We start from the raw sequence: 23,413 nt of genomic DNA, 5'->3' as shown, positions 1-23,413 counted from the left end.
GAAAAAATGGAAAAAAGAAACAGACTCAAAATGGCCCAGATATCGTAAGTGGTAGACAAGTACTTTATAGTAACTATGAGTCATAGGCTTAAGAAATAGGTCTCTGCCCTTAAAGAAACATCATGACAAACAGCTCCACAGAGATCTAACATAGAAAAAAGCAGTTTGAAAAATGCCTAGGGTATATAGGAGAAAGATTTGTATACTAATCTCAGAGTGTGTACTAGAGGGGCAGGGATTATTGGTAGACTTCTCCAGTAATAAGAGAGCTGGCAGGCATCTCTTCCCCCCAACCTAGACATGCAGACACCTGTGAGAACCAGCACTGTGCCAACACTCTCCACCTAACTTGGTAACAGCATGCCTCGCTCCCATATTCTTTTGTAGATCTGCTCCCTCCAGTATGCCCTTGGCCAGAGCCAATCCATAGCAGTGTCACAAGCCTGGCCTGGAGCAAAGCAGCCCCAACCACTCCAAAGTGACTCCCCCTGGGGAAAGGGGAAGAGAACAACGCATACCAGTTCCACTATAGCCCCAGCAGTGGGCTGGGGCAGACATCTGGTCTGAATGCAGCCCCACCCACCAATAAAAGTTTCTCAGGGGATAATCCAGGGAAAATGTCTGCAGTTCCATGCTACTCCATCTCTGGTAAACACCTGGTCAGACTCAATTCAAGTGCAGGGTGGCCTCAGGCCCATTAACAACACAGGCAGCAAACTCTACTCACAGCAGGCAGAGAGAACCTCTGCAGACAACTGTACTGAAGGCAAAAGTGGCTCAGCCATAACAGTAAGGCACATGCAGCACACATAGGAGACACCCCTGAAGCACCAGGTTCTGGTGAACAGGGGACAATGTGCTATAGGACACTACAGGACCTTTTTCTTCATAAGGCCACTACTTTCAAGAGCAGAAGATGTAGCTGACTTTCCTAAAGCATAGAAACAGACATAGAGAGTTAGACAAAATGAGGAGGAAGAAGAATTAGTCCCAAATGAAAGAACAGGACAAAATTACAGCAAGAGAGCTAAATGAAATGGAGATATGTAATGTCTGAGAGAATTGAAAGTAATTTCAACTTGAACTTGAACTTGAGAAAAGAGTGAACTTGAGGAAAGAGTGGAGGACCTCAGTGAAACCCTCAACAAAGAGACAAAAGCAAAAGAGGACCAATCAGAGATGAAGAACTCAATAAATGAAATTAAAGATATACTAGATGAAATAAATAGTAGACTAGAGGAAGCAGAACAGATGAGTGACCTGGAGAACAGAGTAATAGAAAGTAATCAAGCTGAGCAGCAGAGAGAAAAATAAAACTAAAAGTGAAAACAGACTTAGGGAACTTAGTGACATCATCAAACATACTAACATTCACATTATATAAATTCACATTATAGAGATCCCAGAAACAGAAGAAAGAGAAAAGGGGGCAGAAAATTGATGTAAATAAATAACAGCTGAAAACTTCTGGAATCTGGGAAAGGAAACAGAAATCCTGATCCAAGAGCTCCAGGGTTCCCTCAACAAAATCAGCACAAGTAGGTCTACACAAAGACACATAGTAATTAAAATGGCAAAGAGTAGTGATAAAGAGAGAATATAAAACATAACAAAAGAAAACAGTTACATACAAGGAAAACTCCATAAAGCTATCAGCTAATTTTTCACCAGAAACTTTGTAGGCCAAAAAGGAGTAGCATGATATATTCAAAGTGCTGAAAGAAAAACCTGCAGCCAAGAATACTCTATCCAGCAAGGCTATTATTCAGAATAGAAGAGAGATGAAGAGTTTCCCAGACAAAGGTGAAATGAATTCCTGACTACTAAACCAGCCCTACAGAAATTTAAAGGGGATTCTTTGACAGGAAAGGAAAGACCATAAACAGGAGTAAGAAAAGTAGGAAGTGCAAAAGCAGTAAATTTAAGTATATCTATTAAAATCAGTCAAGGGATTCACAGAATAAAAGGATATAAAGTATGACACCATAAACATAAAATGTGGGGGGCCTGGGGACAGGAGTAAGAAAGGTTCAAAAGTAAGCAACCATCAACTTTAATATAGACTGCTACATGCATGAGATGTTATCTACAAATCTAATGATAACCACAAATCAAAAACCAGTAATAGACAAAGAATAAAGAGAAAGGAATCCAAGTATATCACCAAAGAAAATCAGCAAACCATGAGAGAGCAAGAAAAGAAAGTAACAGAGAACCACAAAACAACCATAAAACAAATAACAAAGTGGCAATAAGTACATACCCATCAGTAATTACTTCCAATATAAGTAGACTGAATGCTCCAATCTAAAGATGTAGGGTGACAGAATGGATAAAAAAGCAAGAACCATCTATATGTTACCTATAAGAGACTCCTTCAGACATAAAGACACACACAGATTGAAAAGTGAGGGATGGAAAGCATTTATCGTGCAAATGGAAGTGAAAATAAAGCAGGGTAGCAATATTCAGATCAGACAAAATACATTTTAAAACAAAGACTATAACAAGAGAGAAGGACACTTCATAATCATCAAGGGAACAATCCAACAATGATAACAATTATAAATATTTATGAACCCAGTAAGGGAGTACCCTAATACATAAAGCAGCTAATAACAAACATAAAGGAAATAATTGTTAGTAACACAATAGTAGTAGGGGACTTTGATAACCCACTTACATCAATGGATAGATCATTGAAACAGAAAATCAACAAGAACATAATGGTTTTGAATGGCACATTGGACCAGATGGATCTAATAGAGATAATCAAAGCATTCTATCCTAAAACAGAAGAATGCACTTTCTTTTCAAATGCATATGGAACATTCTCCAGAATAGATCACATATTAGGTCACGAAACCAGTCTCAACAAAATCAAAAAGATCGATGTCATACCATGCGACTTTTCTGACTACATGCTATGAAACTAGAAATAAACCACAAGAAAAAAATCTGCAAAGAGAATAAATACACAGAGGTTAAATAATGTGCTACTAAATAATGAGTGGGTCAACCAAGAAATCAAAGAAAAATTAAAAAATACATGGAGACAAATGAAAATGAAAACACAAGTGACCAAAATCTTTGGGATGCAGCAAAAGTGGTTCCAAGAGGGAGTTTATAGCAATACAGGCCTACATCAAGAAGCAAGAAAAATCTCAAATAAACAATCTAACATTACATGTAAAGAAGCAAGAAAAAGAAGAACAAACAAAACCCAAAACTAGTAGAAAGAAGGAGATAATAAGACTAGAACAGAAATAAATAAAAGAGAAACTTAAAAACAAACAAACAACAGAACGGATCAGTGAAACCAGGAGCTGGTTCTTTGAAAAGATTAAAAAAAAATTGATAAACCTCTAACCACACTCATAAAGAGAGAGAGAGAGAGAAAGAGAGAGAGAGAGAACTCAAACAAAATCAGAAATGAAAGCAGAAAAGTAACAACTGACACCCCAGAAATACAAAGGATTATAAGAAAATATTATGAAAAATTATATACCAACAAATTAGACAACCTAGAAGAAATGGATAAATTCCAAGAAACACATAACTTCTCAAAATGGAATCAGGAAGAAATAGAAAATCTGAACAGATTAACTACCAGCAATGCAACAGAAATCAGTAATCAAAAAGCTCCCAAAAAACAAAAGTCCAGGACGGGTGGCTTCATGGGTAAATTCTACCAAACACTTAGAGAAGAGTTAATACCTATTCTTCTTAAACTACTCCAAAAAATAGAAGAGGAAGGAAAATTTCCAAATTCATTTTATGAGGCCGACACTACCCTATTACCAAAACTAGATAAAGATGCCACCAAAAAGAACTACAGGCCAACATCTCTGATGAGCATAGATGCAAAAATCCTCAATAAAATATTAGGAAATAAATCCTGGATTTATTCCCAGGATGCAAGGGTGGTTCTATATTTGCAAATCAACCAATGTGATACATCACGTCAATAAGAGAAAGGGTAAAAACTGTATGATCATTTGAACAATACAGAAAAAATATTTGACAAAGTACAACATCCATTCATGATAAAAAGCCTCAACAAAGTAGATTTAGAGGGAATATACCTCAACATAATAAAGGCCTTAAATGAAAAACTCACAGCAGACATCATACTCAATGGGGAAAACTATGAGTTTTTTTTCTAAGATCAGGAACAAGACAAGGGTATCCACTGTCATCACTTTTATTCCACAGAACACAGAAAAGAAAAAGAAATAGAAGAGATCCAGGATGCCTAGGTGGCTCAGTTCCTTAAGTGTTCCACTCTTGATTTCAGCTCAGATCATGATCCCAGGGTTGTGAGATCAAGCCTTGAACTGAGCTCTATGCTCAGAGGGGAGTCTGCTTGAGATTCCCTCTATCCCTCTCCCTCTTCCACTCTCTACCAATGCCCACCTCTAAAATAAATAAACAGGGACGCCTGGGTGGCTCAGTTGGTTAAGCGGCTGCCTTTGGCTCAGGTCATGATCCCAGCGTCCTGGGATCGAGTCCCACATCGGGCTCCTTGCTCAGCAGGGAGCCTGCTTCTCCCTCTGCCTCTGCCTACCACTCTGTCTGCCTGTGCTCATGCTCTCTCTTTCTCTAACAAATAAATAAATAAAATCTTTTAAAAAAAATAAATAAAATAAAATAAATAAACAAATCCCCCCCCACAAGAAAAGGAAATAAAAAGCATCCAAATTGATGGGGAAGAAATAAAACTTTCACTATTTGCATGTGTTATGATACGATATATAGATAAGAAAGAAAAGATACCTAGGAATAACTTTAACCAAGGAGGTGAAAGACCTCTGCTATGAAAACTATAAAACACTGATGAAAGAAATGGAAAATCACAAATAAATGGAAAGATACTCCATGCTCATGGATTGGAAGAACAAATATTGTTAAAAGTCAAAAATACAAGAAACAATAGGTGTTGGTGACAATGTGGAGAAAATGGAACTCTCATGTACTGTTGGTGGGAATGCAAACTGGTGCAGTCACTCTGGAAAACAGTATAGAGGTTTCTCAAAAATTAAAAATATAAGTACTCTATGATCCAGGAATCACACTACTATTTACCCAAAGAATATGAAAGAACTAATTCAAAGAGATACATACACCCCTATGTTTACAGCAACATTATTTATAATAGCCAAATTATGGAAGCAGCCCGAGTGTCTATCAATAGATGATTGGATAAGAAGAGTGGCATATATACAGACTGGGATATTACTCGGTCATAAAAAAAAAAAAAAAAAAGAAATCTTGCCATTTGCAATAACGTTGTTGCATCTGGAGAGTAAGATGCTAACTATAATAAGTCAGTCAGAGAAGGAAAAATCCATAAGGTTTCACTCCTATGTATAATTTAAGAAACAAAACAAATGAACAAATTAAAAAAGAGACAAACAAAAAAACAGGCTGTTAACTGTGGAGAATAAACCGTGGTTACCAGAGGGGAGGTGGGCGGGGGGTGGGAATGGGTGAAATAGGTCAAGGGGATTAAGAGTACACTTACCATGATGAGCACCAAGTAATGTATTGAATTGTGGAATCACTCTACTGTACATCTGAAACTAATGTAACACTGTATGTTAACTATACTGGAATTAAAGTTAAAAAAAAAAGAAACTTAATGGATTTGGTAGCTGATTTGAAGAGTAGAAGATAAGATTAGGGAACTAGAAGACAGGTTATTAGAAAATAGATAAACCAAATCTAACAGATAAAAGGACAAAAGTACATTAAAAATGAGCAATAGAGGGGTGCCTAGGTGGCTCAGTCGTTAAGCGGCTGCCTTTGGCTTGGGTCATGATCCCAGAGTCCTGGGATTGAGCCCTGTGTTGTTCCCTACTCAGCGGGAAACCTGCTTCTCCCTCTCCCACGCCGCCTGCTTGTGTTCCCTCTCTCGCTGCGTCTCTCTCTGTCAAATAAATAAATAAAATCTTTAAGAAAAAAAAGTGAGCAATAGATCCACCTGGACCACAGTGGAAAGTTCTAAAAGACATGTATCTGGAGTACCACAAGGAAAAGGAAGAAAGAGCAGCAATATTAAAAAACATGATGGCAAATAATTTTTCCAAAGTTGAGGAAAAGAAAAATCCATAGAATAAAGGTTTGTGAAGCCCAAACAGGATAAAAATATAAAACAAACAAAAGAATGAAAAGAAACTAGACACACAGTGATAGAAGTGCTGAAAGCCAAGGAGAAGAAAAAAAAACGCAGCCTAAGAAAAAGTCATCAAATCTTCAAAAGAACAAGAATAACAGAACAAATGGGAGATACAGGAGCAAAATCTTTAAAATGCTCAGAGAAAAAAATCACCAAACAAACAAAATTTCCAACTTGGAATTCTATTCCAGAGAATATATCTTTAGAAATATTTCTTAGAAAATGAGTTTGAGAAAATTAGCCAATAGCAGGCGTGCCTTAAAAGAAATATTAACAGATGTTCTTTATGAAGAAAGAAAATGATTTTGGATAGGAACATGGAAATGGAAGGAGCACAAGAAAGAATGAATAGATGGATAAATAGAATTGAATATTGATCATTCAAAATGATCATAATAATGTCTTTGGTATTTGAAAAATACATACAATTAAAATGCATGAGAATAATATAAAAGACGGGAGGAGTAAATATAATTAAAGTAGTTAAGTTATTAGGATTACCAGGAAAGTGGAGAAAAAAATTTGTAATAACTTTAAATCAGTCAATGAAGCATGACATATCTTGGCCTGTAATCACCCAAAGAATTTAATAGTGCATAACTGACTCAATATGGAGAAAAAATAAAAATTTAAATATTTGATTAATGTAAAAAGGAGCAAGAAAAGAGAGGAAGGAGGTATGTAAAATAGTTGAATTAAATGGAAAAAGAGTAAAATGGTAGATCTAAACATCACCATGTGGTATGTTATTACATTTAAATGGACTCAGTGCTCCAAGTAGGAGATTATCATGCTAATTAAAGAAACAATGGAATTTAACTATATGCTTTTTATAATAAATCACAGGACATAATTGTTTAAAAATAGAACAAAGGAAATAGAGGTACTTTCTAACGAATAACAAAAAGTAGTGTACCTATACTAATACAAGACAAAGAAAGCATTAATAAAAATGCATTTATAGAGATACAAATTAATTAATAAAAATGCATTTGTCAATTATTTGGACAAACTTGAATAAATCAGTTTTTCCAATATAGCACCCTATATATCTGACTACTGATAATGCAAAACAATCATTGCTCAAAATGGTTATTATAATTTATGATGGATTATGCTGCCAGACCTGTCCCACTAAGAGTTTAAGAAGGAAGAAGCCTGGAAACAATTTCGGAATAGACTATATTTTATGAATGTCATTAATAATGGTAAGAATGCAAAACAAATTGAGTTGTGAAGACACGGTTCTTTCCTTTTATGGTCAACATGTGAAACTTCGTGGTGCCGCATGGGATTAACATGAAGCTCATTACTGCACACATTAAAAATAAGAAAGTTCTTCCTGCCAGTGGATAAGCACCTGCAAGGGCACCCCAAAGGCTTTGTGTTATTGATCAGCGGGAGAGCCTCTCTTCACAGAACAGCTGTCTGACATGCAGCCCAAACTGCGCCTCCCTTGTGTTTTGAAAAAGATGATGTCTGCACTGAATGGACAGGCACAAATAATGGGAGTTTTGGCTTGTAGTTGCTCTGGCTGAGTGACAGATCTTCACTGGTGAACAATGGACATAAGCAACCTGCTCTGTAGCACAAACTCTGAAAACTGTGTTTGAGAGGTATAGTGACATTCTACTTAGTTTTTGTTTCCATGGAAAACATGACACTCAAGGCCATTTTGTTTTTATTGACCAAACTGAGATTTTCCATCCTGCTAGCCTATCCTCCTTCTCCTCCCTTTATCCTCCCAAGGATAAATTTAAACAACATTTCTCAATGATTTATATTCCTCCATGGTCTCTAGTACTGTTTTACGGAGATATTTTTATATATGCAAAGTTTTTGTTTTTTTTTTTAATACTATCTCCAGATGATAAATTGACTCTCATGGAACTGAGAAGATTTAATGTTCAGAAAGGTCTAGTCAAGTTAAGACAACTTCATGGATAGGAGTTTCAAAATCTATCTTTTAATCTAGTACATTGAGCTCATTTTTTGAAGAAGCACTAAAGGAGCATAAGACTAATTCTGTTCCTAATTTCTGATTTTTTAAAAAAATACAGAGAGAGTGTTGTTTATTGAAATACACACGATATAAGGTTTTGTTTTAGAACACACATGTAGCATTTTTTTCTCAAGCTTCTAATAACTCATAGAATTCATAAACAGCATATATACCAATCTCTAAAGCTTAAATTCCATGTATTCTGACTCTAGAGTTGTTAGATAAAATACAGAGCATCCAGTTAAATCTGAATTTCAGATGAATAATAAATATTTTTTAGTATAAGTATTCCCAACGATTATATTTTCATCTGTGAAATCTGTCAACCCTACTCTGTGATGCTGTTTTTAAGAAAAGACAGTTTGGGTGTCAATGGCTCAAATATTATTAACTACAACTTAAAAATGAGGTTTCCTCGGTGTGTGTGATAAGACCTATCTAGTTTGCTTTTGAGGCACAGAAAAAGCTACACTTATTTATGTGTCTCAAGAGAAACTTTAAAACTTTGGTAAAGTCTTTCATTTTGCTTGTCTTGCGCTTTACTGCTTCAAATCTACATTTTCTTTGGCACCCCACAATGGTGGTTTATGGGGCCATCATGAAGAAAAATAGGCAAGAGCCTGTTGATAGGCAATCTGGTGCAAGATCCATTTCTTCCATATATGTGTTGTATATAGCTGCTTGGTTTATGAAATCAGCTCCTATGTTAGCATGCTTTTTCTTTAACACATTAATGAGAAAGATTAATAATGATTAAGGAACAGCTACTACTGTTGATGTTGTTAAGAAGATAATCTAGGGGGCGCCTGGGTGGCTCAGTGGATTAAGCCTCTGCCTTCAGCTCAGGTCATGATCTCAGGGTCCTGGGATCGAGCCCCACATCGGGCTCTCTGCTCAGCGGGGAGCCTGCTTCCCCCCACTCTCTGCCTGCCTCTCTGCCTACTTGTGACCTCTCTCTGTCAAATAAATAAATAAAATTTAAAAAAAAAAGAAGAAGAAAATAATCTAGTACACAGATTCTGGAGCCTGTGGATCTGGGTTTTAATTCCAGCTCTAACATAGTTTAACCAGATAGCTTTGGAGGAATTGCTTAACCTCTCTATGCCTCTGTTCCCACCTGTTAAATGAAGGTAAAAATAGTACCCACTTCATAGGTAACTACCTCACAGGATTTAATATGCAAATGTATACGCATGCTCATAGACTTGGGGACAACACACGGTTGATGCTACGTATGTTTGTTGTTGATATTTCTTTGTTTGCTGTCTATGTGCAGCTAATAGGCCAAGGTTTTTATACATATTACCAAATTTAATCTTTGGGGCAATTATCTGAAATTAATTTTATTAATATATTTGAAATGTTATGTAATTTGCCTAGCTAATAGAGACAGGACTCAAACCCAGTGCTATTTTTTCTTTTTTTTTTTTTTTAAGATTTTATTCATTTATTTATTTGACAGAGTGAGAGCACAAGCAGGCAGAGAGGCAGGCAGAGGCAGAGAGAGAAGCAAGGAGAGAGCAAGGAGCCCGATGCGGGTCTTGACTCCAGGACCCTGAGATCATGACCTGAGCTGAAGGCAGAGGCTTAACCCACTGAGCCACCCAGGTGCCCCAAGCCCAGTGCTTTTAATCAGCATGTTATCCTGCATGTTGATTACACACACACACACACACACACACACACACACTCTCCCAGGATGTGAGGAGGTTTTTGAGGAGCATGTTCTACTCGTGACCTAACTAAATCTATATGATGAATCCCACTTAATAGGTAATAGTGTTCACTAATTATGCTGCCTTTTTCCTCCTTTTGTCCAAGGCAAGATTTATGAAATCCCAACATTTTACAACCCACCTTTTTCTGGTCTGTTGCTTTTACTTGTTATCTTTATCAAGTGCTCACATTTGTGATTGTGTTATTTGGCCAGTGCTGAGCCTTCTCTTGATTATGAATGATCCCTAATCGTTCTTCACATTTGACTGGGGCTTCTTTTTTTTTTTTTTAAAGATTTTATTTATTTATTTGACAGACAGAGATTACAAGTAAGCAGAGAGGCAGGCAGAGAGAGAGAGAGAAGGTAGCAGGCTCCCCACTGAGCAGAGAGCCCGATGCGGGGCTCGATCCCAGGATCCTGGGATCATGACCTGAGCCGAAGGCAAAGGCTTTAACCCACTGAGCCACCCAGGCGCCCCGACTGGGGCTTCTTTTGGCTATATGCCAATTTACTTTTTTGTCCATGGGTACGCACTCACAAGCATGAATGCAAATGTGCACATGCATGTATGTGTTAAACTTATTATTCAATTTAGCAAGAAACTGCTTACAAGTTATCTGATGATACAGATTTCAAGAAAACAGCAAAAGAGAAATGTACATTCATATGTTGGTTGTGAGGTGATGACGAATACAGAGAAAACATCTGAGCAAATTCAGTGAACAGAGATAGCTAGGGGAGTTGCCTATCAGTCAAATGAAAACAAAAGAAGTAATTGAAACTGCAGAAACACGTTAAAACACATCAAAACCTAATTCTGGGGGGGGGTTTCAGTCAAAGAAACACATGGCAAAAGTAGGCAGATTGGAAAATAAAACGATCTTTTATTTATTTTTTTAAAACGATCTTTTAAAAAAAACTTGAGTTTATCAAAATACTGTGAAGAAGACATTTGATCCTTGATTTCTTGAAGAATCATTTCTCCTTATCTCCATTAGTAACCTCTTCTAGATGTTTCCATTGCTTCTCTCTCCTTCACAACAACAGGACTCTCTCCTCTTTGCTCTGGATAAAAATTCCCCTTCCAACCTTCTCCCTGACCCTTCAAATCTCCTCCTCCCTCCTTTCTGCAGCCACTAATCTTTTGTCAACTCCCCACCCCCAACCTCTAGATTATGCATTACACTCAGTAATCTCTGTCCAGTCCCCAGGGTACAGAAGGGAGGGGTGAGGAACTAGGCCAGCAAAAAGAGGACCTTCTTGGAGAAGGAGAAGGAGAAGGAAGAAAGGCCAGAAACATTCAAATACTAATTCTTTCTTTCCTTGCCTTTTCTTTTGTGTGCTGTTATACTTCAAACACTTTGAAGGCACATATAAGGCAAAATTATTTCAAACATCATTGCAGAAATGAAGTAAATGCAATTTATATTTACCCACTTTATTAATCAACCCAAGTATAAGTTCTTTATGACACTGATTCATGTTCTCAGTCTCTCTTTCTCTCTCTCTCATTCCCTCTCATTTTCTCTCTCTTTCCACTCTCTCACAGACACAACAGACACAGAGACACACACACAGAGACATACAGACACATGGACACACATATAAACCCAGTTCTCTTCTGATTTACATTTGAAGCTAACTAATATACCCAACTTATTTTGCAATGTTGATCACAGGCAAATGATCTCTCAACCAGTTCTAATCTTTCATTTGCAGGAAAGTCGTTGTCTGAAGAATTGTGTCAAATTACCACATATAACAGAGATATGACAAGAAGGTCAAATATGGGATTTATAATGATGCATTTTTTTATAGTCATTTTTTAGTGATGGTTTAAAAAGAAAAGATGTGCCATATAATCAAGAATTTGGTTTCTATACTCTTATGGTAAACCAAAGTTTGGCACTAGTAAAGATTTAATATTTGTAATGTGGGCAACAAGAAAAGCAAGTAAGAAAATTTTGATGGACAAAGAGGGTTTTAAAATATTCTTATTAATGTTAACAAGAATAGCTACCACTTACTGAGCACTGACTTTCTGCTGGAAACTGGGAAAAGTTTTAAACATACATTATCTAATCTAACCCTTAGATCAATACTGAGAGCAGTATTGTTATTACATTTTTAGAGGAGGATCTGAGGTTTATATGGATTAACTGTCTGTCATCTATCAAATGGTTTGTAAATTGCAGAGCTGGGAATCAAAGTCATCTCTCCCTAAGCTAATGTTGAGCTTTGGACTTTATGGTGATTGTGCATGTGTATTTGTGGGTGTAATATATGTATACATACTTATATATATATACAAATACACGTAGCAATTGCCCTCATAGGCAGCTTGTGATTTCAGGTAGGGAGAAGAGGTTTAGGAGGTGAGGGCAGCTTTCTGTGAGGAGATGGGATAGACAGTAATAGGGCAGCTTGTCACCTAAGCGTGTTTGGGAGCTGGAGGATTGCAGAGTAAAGGGAGGACACCTTCACAGTGGATTCTGTCATGCAGCAGTTCATCACTCTCTTTGCCATCCTTTTCCTGAGGCCTTCTCTCATAGTTTCATCTGCTTCATTCCTATGAGTGTATTATTTTCCTTTTTTTCTGATTTCATACCTGAGCTCTTCTTTTTTTCTCCTCTTGGCATCTACCTTCAGTGTTGAGTGTCCTCATTAAGTTGCATCTGCCCATCAGTGGATGGTGGTAAAACAGAAGGATATGTGCAAGGAAATCAACACTTTTTCACAGGTGGTCTCATAGAAGGGTCTATGCAGAGTATCACAAAATTTCCAGGCACTGAGCACTGGTGCATGTGGTTTATGGGCAGCCTAAGAGACCCTCGTTCCTGAAAGAATGGTCTAGGGAACCAGGCTGGTCATGCTTAAACATAAACCTTGTCTAACACTATTTGGTACTATATGAGTAGTGCCTGATTTTCATTAGTCTCGGACGCCTCTTATATGAACATCAAATAGCAAAATGTGTCCCCAGACCTCTGACATGAGGATGAGACTATAATTCTATATTATACATTCTCTTCAGCAGGAGGTATGTCCAGGGGCCAAAGAACTGCATGGAAAGTCAGGCACATTGGTTTAAGTTTCCATCTCAGCACTCAAAAGATGATGTAGTGGAATTACTTAGGTTTCTGACTTCCAACTAACAATAGGAAAGCATCACCATTATGGCATCCCACACTTTCTGGGTACCCCAGAGGTCATATATGGGATGCAATGGGTTTCACAGCATTTAGACATGGTCACTAGACTTCCAAATGTACTGTTTAGTGGGGAGACAAGCAGACCACTAGAGAGTCAGAACACTATAAATACGTATGCTAGAGGTCCTGTTAATTGTAATCCTGTGAAGTGCTAGAGGGCAGGGATGATTTACTATGTGTCACAAAGTTTATTCCATAAAATGGACTCTCTTTTATCTTGTAGTAGAGGGCTTTTCTGGAGTCTGTAAAGTATACAAATGATGATAAAGAACATGTTATTGTTTTCAATAATGCTCCAAAATGAAAGAACTCAAATACATGGAGGCAAAAGAGCATCCTACTAAAGAATGAATGGGTCAACCAGGACATTAAAGAATTAAAAAAAATTTAGGGAAACAAATAAAAATGAAAGTACAACTGTTCAAAATCTTTGGGATGCAGCAAATGTGATCCTAAGAGGAAAATATATAGCAATACAAGCCCTTCTCAAAAAAATAGGAAAGGTCTCAAATATATAACCTAAACTTACACCTAAAGGAGCTGGAGACAGAAGAGCAAAGAAAGCCTAAACCCAGCTAAAGAGAAATAATAAAGATCAGAGCAGAAGTCAATGAAATAGAAACCAAAAGAACAGTAGAACAAATCAATGAAACTAGGAGCTGGGTCTTTGAAAGAATTAATAAGATTGATAAACCCCTGGTTTGGGATTTATCCTTTCTTGATCAAAACTCTTCACAGTGTAAGCATAGAGGGAAAATACATCAATACCATCAAAAAGAAAAGAGAAAGGACCCAAATTAATAAAATCATGAATGAAAGAGAAGAAATCATAACCAACACCAAAGAAATACAAACAATTGTAAGAACATACTATGAACAACTATATGCCAGCAAATTTGACAATGTGAAAGAAATGGATGCATTCCAAGAGACATAAACTACCGAAACTGAACCAGGAAGAAATAGAAAACCTGAACAGACCCATTACTAAGGAGGTTGAAGCAGTCATCAAAAATTTCCCAACAAACAAAAGCCCAGGGCCAGACAGGTTCCTAGGGGGAATTCTACCAAACATTCAAAGAAGAATTAATACTTATTCTCCTGAAACTATTCAAAAAAATAGAAATGGAAGGAAAACTTCCAAAATAATTATATGACCCCAGGATCACCTTGATCCCCAAACCAGACAAAGACCCCATCAAAAAGGAGAATTATAGACCAATATCCCTAATGAACATGGATATAAAAATTCTCACCAAAATACTAGCCAATAAGATCCAAAAATATAGGGCGCCTGGGTGGCTCAGTGGGTTAAGCCGCTGCCTTCGGCTCAGGTCATGATCTCAGGGTCCTGGGATCGAGCCCCGCATCGGGCTCTCTGCTCAGCAGGGAGCCTGCTTCCTCCTCTCTCTCTCTGCCTGCCTCTCTGCCTGCTTGTGATCTCTCTGTCAAATAAATAAATAAAATCTTAAAAAAAAAAAATCCAAAAATATATTAAAAGGCTTATTCACTAAGACCAAGTGGGATTTATTCCTGGGCTGCAAGGGTGGTTCAACATCTACAAATCAATCAGTGTGATACAATACATTAATAAAAGAAAGAACAAGAATTATGATCCTCTCAACAGATGCTGAAAAAGCATTTGACAAAGTATAGCATCCTTTCCTGATCAAAACTCTTCACAGTGTAGGCATAGAGGGTACATACCTCAATACCATCAAAGCCATCTATGAAAAACCCACAGTGAATATCATTCTCAATGGGGGAAAAACTGAGAGCTTTCCCCCTAAGATCAGAAACATGGCAGGGATGTCCATTATCACCACTGCTATTCAACATAGTACTAGAAGTCCTACCTTTGGCAGTCAGATAACAAAAATAAATTAAAGGCGCCCAAATCTGCAAAGAAGAAGTCAAGACTCTCACTCTTTGCAGATGATATGATACTTTATGTGGAAAACCCAAAAGACTCCACTCCAAAACAGCTAGAACTCATAAAGGAATTCAGTAAAGTGTCAGGATAGAAAATCAATGCACAGAAATCAGATGCATTTCTATACACCAACAACAAGACAGAGGAAAGAGAAATTAAGGAGTTCAATCCCGTTTACAATTGCACCAAAAACCATAAGATACCTAGGAATAAACCTAACCAAAGAGGCAAAGAATCTGTACTCGGAAAACTATAAAGTACTCATGGAAGAAATTGAGAAAGACACAAAGAAATGGAAAAATAATCTATGTCATGGTTTGGAAGAACAAATACTGTGAACATGTCTATACTACTTAGAGTGCTTGACACATTTAATGCAAGTGATATGAAACTACCATCAACTTTTTTCAATGAAATGGAGCAAATAATCCTAAAATTTATATGGAACCAGAAAAGACCCTGAATAGCCAGAGGAATGTTGAAAAAGAAAACCAAGGTTGGTGGCATCACAATTCCAGACTTCAAGCTCTATCACAAAGCTGTAATCACATCAAGACAGTATGGTACTGGCACATAGATCAATGGAACAGAATAGAGACCCTGGAAATAGACCCTCAACTCTATGGTCAACTAATCTTCAACAAAGCAGGAAAGAGCATCCAGTGGAAAAATGACGGTCTTTTCAACAAATGGTGTCAGGAAAATTGGACAGCCACATGCAGCAGAATGAAACTGGACCATTTCCTTATACCACATACAAAAATAGACTCCAAATGGATAAAAGACCACCATGTGAGACAGGAATCCACCAAAATCCTTACAGAGAACACAGACAGCAACCTCTTTGACCTCAGCTGCAGCAACTTCTTCCTAGAAACATCAGCAAAAACAAGGGAAGCAAGGGCAAAAATGTGCAAAAAGCTTTAGCACAGCAAAGGAAACAGTCAACAAAACCAAAAGACAACCAACATAATGAGAGAAGATATTTGCAAACGACATATCAGATAAAGGGCTAGTATCCAAAATCTAGAAAGAACTTCTCAAACTCAACACCCAAAGAACAAAGAATCCAATCAAGAAATGGGCAGAAGACATGACCAGACATTTCTGCAAAGAAGACATCCAAATGGCCAACAGACACATGAAAAAGGGCTCAACATCACTTGGGCATCAGGAAAATAGAAATCAAAACCACAGTGATATACCACCTCACACCAGTCAGAATGGCTAAAATTAACCAGTCAGGAAATGACAGTTGTTGGTGAGGGTGAGGAGAAAGGGGAACCCTCCTACACTGTTGGTGGGAATGCAAGCTGGTGTAGCCATTCTGGAAAAGAGTATGGAGGTTCCTCCAAAAGTTGAAAATTGAGTGACCCAGCAATCACACTACAGGGTATTTACCCCAAAGATACAAATGTAGTGATCTGAAGGTGTACATGCACCTGAATGTTTATAGCAGCAACGTCTGCAAGAGCCAAACTATGGAAAGATCCTAGATGTCCATCAACAGATGAATGGATAAAGAAGATGTTTTTTTATATATATGTACACACACACACACACACACCAGAACACTATGCAGCCATTAAAAAATGAAATCTTGCTATTTGCAATGATGTGAATGGAACTAGAGGGTATTATTGTAAGCAAAATAAGTCAATCAGAGAAAGGCAATTGTCATATGATCTCATTGATATGAGGAATTTGAGAAACAAGACAGAGGATCATAGGGAGAGGGAGGGAAAAATGAAACAAAATGAAACCAGAGAGGTAGACAAACCTTAAAAGACTTTTAATCTCAGGACACAAACTGAGGGTTGCTGGAGGAGAGGGGAGTGGGAAGGATGGGGTGGCTGGGCGATGGACATTGGGGAGGGTATGTGCTATGGCGAGCACTGTGAATTGTGTAAGGCAGATGAATCACAGACCCTGAAAAAAGTAATACATGTTAATAAAAAAAAAAAAAGGAAAACAATCTCTCTTTCCATTTCCCTCTGCCCCTTCCCTGCCCTCTCTCCCCATCTATCCCTCTCTAAAAAGAAAAAAAATAATAAATTATAAATAAATAAATAAATAAATAAATAAAATTGTTTTAGTTTAGAAGTTTTTTGTTTCATGACACTGACTTGCCAAGAAGAGAGGATCATTTATCCTGTAGAACATCTCATTTTTCTGAATTTGTCTTGTATCCATGTGGAAAGTCTTAGTTAAATCACAGTAAATATTTTGGTAGGAGTAGATATTAGCTTGAGTCATATACTCCATAATGCATTACATCAGGGAACACAGATTTGGGTTTCCCACCATTTGCATTGCTTTGACTGCATATGTTAATGACTCCCTAATCATCCACTATAATACTGTATTTTCTCCTCGTTACCAGAAAATAGTCTGTACGCTTTAGTATTACATGGACATCTAATCCTGCTATACATTTTTCCTTACAGTTTTAATACCACATGATAATACTTGTCAAAATCTGTAATTTCTTTAAAGTTTACAAAGTGGTAATTTATTAATTCTATCACTCCTTCTACATAAATTAGCTGGCATTCTTTCAAAATTAGAGCTTTTGCTTACAACCAGGTCTATCTGGTCACTTAAGATGTATTCTTCATTGGAAAACTTAATCTTGCCCATAATTCACCAATTTTCAAAGGAAGTCACTGGTTTAATTGAACATCTCAAACGTTGACAAGTCAGATATTCAAGTTTTCTCTAGAAAGCATCCTTAAAAACACGCTGATTTTCATAGATGAATTGTGGCTCAGTTGTCTATCATTATTCTGAAAATGTATTCACATGACAGGAATAAGCCATCAAGAAGCAGTGAGGTGAAGACCAAAAGGACAATTTATTATGACAGAAAACATGTGACTACTCTACCAAGAAAACTCAAGGCCTCAGATTTTGTTAGTCATTTCTGGGTAAAGCATTCAAGGAAGACGCACCCAACCAGTAAAGTACTGACAAGCGAGAAAATATGTATCATTTGCTTTGAGAGGTATTTGTTTCTACATGGCTTAATAAAGCCAGTCCAGATTAGGAAAGAGTGGCCACCAATTCTTCCTAGTAGAAATGGTAGAAAAAATGATGTCAGGGTAATAAGAAAGCTTTTTTTTTTTTTTTTTTTAAATCTTTAAAGAGGATGTAGTCTTTGCACTGTTTGAGCCTACTTTGGGAATGGCAATGGTGGAAGAAATGCTGTTCTTTACTGTATTTATAACCATGCTGAGTTTGCAAAAGGAAAACAGACTAAAGTCATTAGATGAATTTAGCAAGGCACTGAAATGTAAACACGAGAAGAATGATTTATATGGAGGTCCTCAACATTTTTTCTATCTCCTAGAATTTATTTAAAAAACCAACCAACCAAAACAAAACAAAAAAAGAAAAAAACAAAACCCCCAACACCCTGCATTTCAGAATTAGAAACCATCTTCTGTTACCTCATGTTAAGGTAAAAAGAAGTGCCAAGTTATTTTGGTACTGGTGATAGTCAAGTTATTCAACTGCTGGTGATAGTCATAGTCATAGGTTATGGGTGCCAAGTTATTTGGATGCTGGTGATAGTCATGGTCTTAGGTTTTAACAATGTAGGTCAACGTAGTTGAACTTCTGGCAGATGTTTTAGAATCATCGTCTCTTGGATGTTGTCACCTCTTCCTTTTGAACAAGTCTTGCATCACTTTGATTTCTGTGTCCTGATTATCTGAAGAAAGTGACCATGGGATTTGTTGACCTAAATGGACTTCTCCCTCTCCCTTCCCCTCTTTGCTGGAGAGCCAGGTCTTCCCTGCAAAGTCACATAGAACTCTGCTCTGGATGAGTTGTCAATGGCAAATCCATTTGCTTGGACCCTATGCATTCTTAGACCTTTGGCCCTGAACTCCTTCTACTAGACTGACCTTAAACCCAAGCCACGCTGATATCTGTCATTTCTTCTAACACTCTCATGTCTGTTCTCTAGTTTTAGAATGAGCTACCAGTTTTCTAGAAATATGGGTAAAAGTAATTCCTGAGCATTCTTCAGTTGGGACTTTCTGAACACACAAGGTTGGGCAGTGTGGAGAGTGGACAGAAAATGGTATAGTAGAAGAATAGCAAAGATGACATTATTTCTTATTCTGGAATTATTTACTGAAGACTTACTATGTAGCATGAAGGAAGAGTTCTTAAACAGTCAAATATGTCATCTGTTCTCTACCAACTTGTCTTTGTCATAGATCATGACTCTTCAAAGCAATTCAGTCTATTAAGAGAAAAATGTTTTTGCTCTTGCAGGTAGGGTCTTCTGTTTAGTTTTTATCACATTTAAAAAATAAGCTCTAAAATGTTTCTATGTCTCAGCTTATTGCTAGTTATATGGGCCTTTTGAACTTTTGTATCATTCAGATTCTTATACTTGTTTATTTATAGCAAAGAGTTTATGATATCACATAATTTGATGATAACAACCCACTGATTCATGTAGCTCCTTGCTAACTTCATGTCCTTGTGTATGCTTTATCTTTCATGCAACTTTCAAACTTGCCTTTGATACTATTACCTTTGGTTTAAAAAGACAAGAGAAAAAAAATAGGAGACAATTTGCACCTTTGCGCAAAGAATTCTTTGACTACAATAAACACTGTAATTAAATTGGTAACTCTAACTCAGTATTTGGGTTTTTGTGTGTGTGTGTGTGTGTGTGTGTGTTTAAAGATTTTATTTATTTATTTGACAGACAGGGATCACAAATAGGCAGAGAGGCAGGCAGAGAGAGAGGGGGAAGCAGGCTTCCTGCTAAGCAGAGAGCCTGATGTGGGGCTTGATCGAAGGACCTTGAGATCAAGGTTAAGCCAAAGGCAGAGGCTTAACCCACTGAGCCACCCCAGTGCCCCAACTCTGTAATTGTTTTAAGAACAATTTTTTCCCATGTCTATAAAAATAAGAAATAAAATTGCCATGTGTGGTAAGGCTTCTGAAATCAATTAGTTATATCTTACAGCCAAGGAACACTTTTGTTGGAGGTTTGGATGTGTGAGTTATGTTGACTTCAAAAGGAAACTTCTGTGGTGTGGGATGAAATATCATTTTGAGAATTTTAATTCTGTTTCAGTTCAGAACCAAAGGCTATTGTACTTAATATTCTCCGCATTTGTAAAGTCTTAGGATTTCGATAGCCATGACTGTTAAAAATAAGAAAGCTTAAATAAGAGTTGGAATTGTATAGGGTTTTTTGCATAAAGATTATGATTTTCCTGAATTCTCGTTCCTTCATTAAAAAGGGCAAAAGCTTCAAAATTTTCTTAACTTTGGGTAAAAAACAATAATACAGTTGAATAAGAAGGATTTGAACTGTGTGGGCCCACTTACACATAGGTTTTTTCCAATAAATAACAGTACAGAACTGTGAATGTATTTTTCTCTTCCTTGTGATTTTCTTAACATTTTATTTTTCTCTAGTTTATTGTAAGAATATAGTATATGTATATCACCACATACAAAGGACAAATTATATGTTAGTCAACTGTCTACTGGTAAGGCTTCCAATGAAGAGTATGCTATTGGTAGTTAAGTTTTTGGGGAGTCATGAATTATACACAGATTTTCAACTGTGTGGGGGTTGATGCTCCTAACCCTTATGTTCTTCAAGTGTCTACTGTAGTATAAGTGAAAGCATCATTTTGCTTTATTTTATTTTACCTGTTCAGGAAATTTGAGATTTCTTGCAAGGTATTAGATATGGGGAGGAACTGTCACTCAGGAAATCTTCCAGACACTTCCAAAGATTACATAACCTCTCCTAGGAAGGCCTGATTACCTTACTTTATAGATAATGAAATGCAATGGTATGTGCCACAAAAGGCAATCTCACTGTCCTGGATGCCTTGCTTATGACTCTCCCTAAAGACTCACTCTGGCTCCTGACTTTCTGCATTCCCTAGGACCTAGGGCACAATGGGATAGGATACTTATTCCCTCATTCTCTAACCTTTAGTCTGATGCTAGGGGAAGATGCTCAGTGTCCCTTATATGATGGCGCTGTACCCTATCTGCTGGAGTATAGCTCAGATATCAAGCTGGAGAAGACATTATGGCCTTAGAACCTGAACTTATCCTTAGGCGAAACAAACCTGAGAATCACAGAATTCCAGTCTTTAGAAGGTCTTTTAAGTTTAAGAATTTATCCCTCCCCTTCTCCACATCAATTTCCCACATGTGGTTATGCAGTCAATTTTGACTTCATTTAGCTCCATTACGTTTTTAAAACCACTGTGAAAAAAATCTCTGCATTTCCCTTTAGTGTCTCCCCATTGGTCCTACTCAGAAAACCAGATAATTCTTTCAGCTTTGATAGTCTGTGTTCCTATAATGCTGTTGGCCTTGGCTTAGTGATGCCTCTCTTCAGGTGAGATTCATTCAGTGGGACCCCATGGTTGTGGGACATAATAATTTATTCAACAGACATTTATGGAATGCCTAGTAGGTGCCAGACACTGTTTTAGGTATTAGAGAGACAGAAGTAAACAGAAAAAAAAAATCTCTGCTTTCACAGAACTCATATTGTTCTAGGAGAAGAGAGGATAGATGAAAGGAAGGATTTTAAAAGTGTGATCTGTTAGGTGTTAATATGTGCTGTAGAAAGAAAATAAAGATCAGTAGACAGGTTGCAATTTAAAATTGAGTGGTCAGGAAAGCCTCACTGAGTTGGTGACTTTGAATAATAACCTGAAGGAGGTAGAAGTGAGGAAAGCTCATCAGATATTTCAGAGAAGAACATTTCAGGTAGATGAGACAGAAAGTTAAAAGGCCCCAACTAGGATTCCTGAGGACTGGCAAGGAGGTAGGACAAGCAATGGGGTTGGTTAGGGACTTATATAGGCAACTGTAATAATTACCTTGGCTTTTATCCAAATTGAGCTAGGATGGATGTCACACCTTTGAACAGAGGAGTGATACACTTGGACTTTTCTTTTCTAGGATGATTCTAGTTTTTGTGTCAAATGTAGACAAGCAGGGGACATGAACATAATCTGGGAGGGCAGTTTGGAAGAAACTAATAATGTGGGGGGATGTGCTGGGGATTTAGAACAGGCTGGCAATAGCAAGGTTGGTGAGAACTACTCAAATTTTGAATATATTTTGAAAGTAGAGCAGATATAGTCTGCCGAAGGCTTATATATAGCGTGTGAGAGAAAAAGAAGAGTCAAAGGGGGCTTCAAGTTTTTTTGGCCTGAGCAATTGGAATGGTAACATTGTGGCTTATTGATGTGGAGAGAGACCTGGATTAGAGTCCCTGTCTGTCAGTTACTCAGGGTGTGACTTTGAGAGCACAGTTTACCCACTCTGTGCCCTCACCTCTTGTTTTCACTTATAAAATGGGATAACCTTATCTACTTTGCTGTAGATACAAGAACTAGAGATAATGTATTAAAAGTCCATGCATAGTGCCTGATACGAGTGGGTATTCAATAGTAACTGGAACTCTTAGCAATGGTGTCCCCCAGGAACAAAAGAACAAGTCTTTGTTTCTCTACATGACATTCCTGCAGATGGTTAGATATAACTCACATGTTTCATCGGAGTCTTCTCAGAGGGAATCCTTCTTCGCGTGGGCTGGCTGGTTTCTATGACTCTCCTTGGTACATGTAGACTTGAACTACTCTCCTGATTTATAAAAGGAATGGGAAAGTTAGAAAAAACTTTAAGCAGCTTTCAACAGTGGGCTAAATGATCAGAAATCCACGTGGTAGCAGACCCCTGTTTCCTAGCCTCCACCCTCCAACAACAATTGTGAAAGGCGAGGCTTTATTATGGATGCACTTGACACAAATATAAGTCAGGATAATGGAAGTCACTCTTCACATGTATTTTCTTTTATCTGTAATTCTATCCCCATTATATTCAGAACCCATACATCAGAGGCATCAAATTATTAAAGCTGGAAGCTTCTTGAAGTGCACTGTCTAATATAGTAGCCACTAGCTGTGTGTGGCTATTGAGCACCTGAAATGTGGCTGGTCTAACTGAGATTAAGTGTTGTAAGTACAAACTCTGTATGTGTAAAATTCATACACACAGATATTGAAAGCTTAGTATGAAAAAAGAATGTAAAAATACCTCATTGATGGTTTTTAATATTGATTATGTGCTGAAATGATAATTTTTTAATATATTGGGTTAACTAAAATATAGCTAAAATTAATTCCACCTGTTTCTTTTTATGATTATTTTTAATGTGGCTAGGGCCATAATGCATCAATTGTAGTCCAACTAAACTTTAACACTTCCAAGTTATAAAATCCACTCCAGCCAGTCACAGTTATAATTACTTGTGGTTCTGAGTATGCCAGAATTATCCTCCATGGCTGTCCATTTATGAAGA

The 23,413-nt window shown here is 37.3% G+C and overlaps 1 long non-coding RNA gene across 1 annotated transcript in view; it reads right to left on the bottom strand.

Annotated features, from left to right (window-relative positions):
* Nucleotides 1-22,695, bottom strand: part of LOC125100208 (uncharacterized) — a 145,622-nt gene extending 122,927 nt beyond the window's left edge. The window contains exon 1 of the long non-coding RNA XR_007127469.1: nt 22,600-22,695. This is a non-coding gene — a long non-coding RNA (uncharacterized LOC125100208). The remainder of the gene's footprint in view (nt 1-22,599) is intronic.
* Between the last annotated feature and the right edge of the window lie 718 nt (nt 22,696-23,413).

This window comes from Lutra lutra, chromosome 5 (assembly GCF_902655055.1).
Source record: "Lutra lutra chromosome 5, mLutLut1.2, whole genome shotgun sequence".
Taxonomy (NCBI): Eukaryota; Metazoa; Chordata; class Mammalia; order Carnivora; family Mustelidae; genus Lutra; species Lutra lutra.
This window is presented reverse-complemented; position numbering and strand designations above follow the sequence as displayed.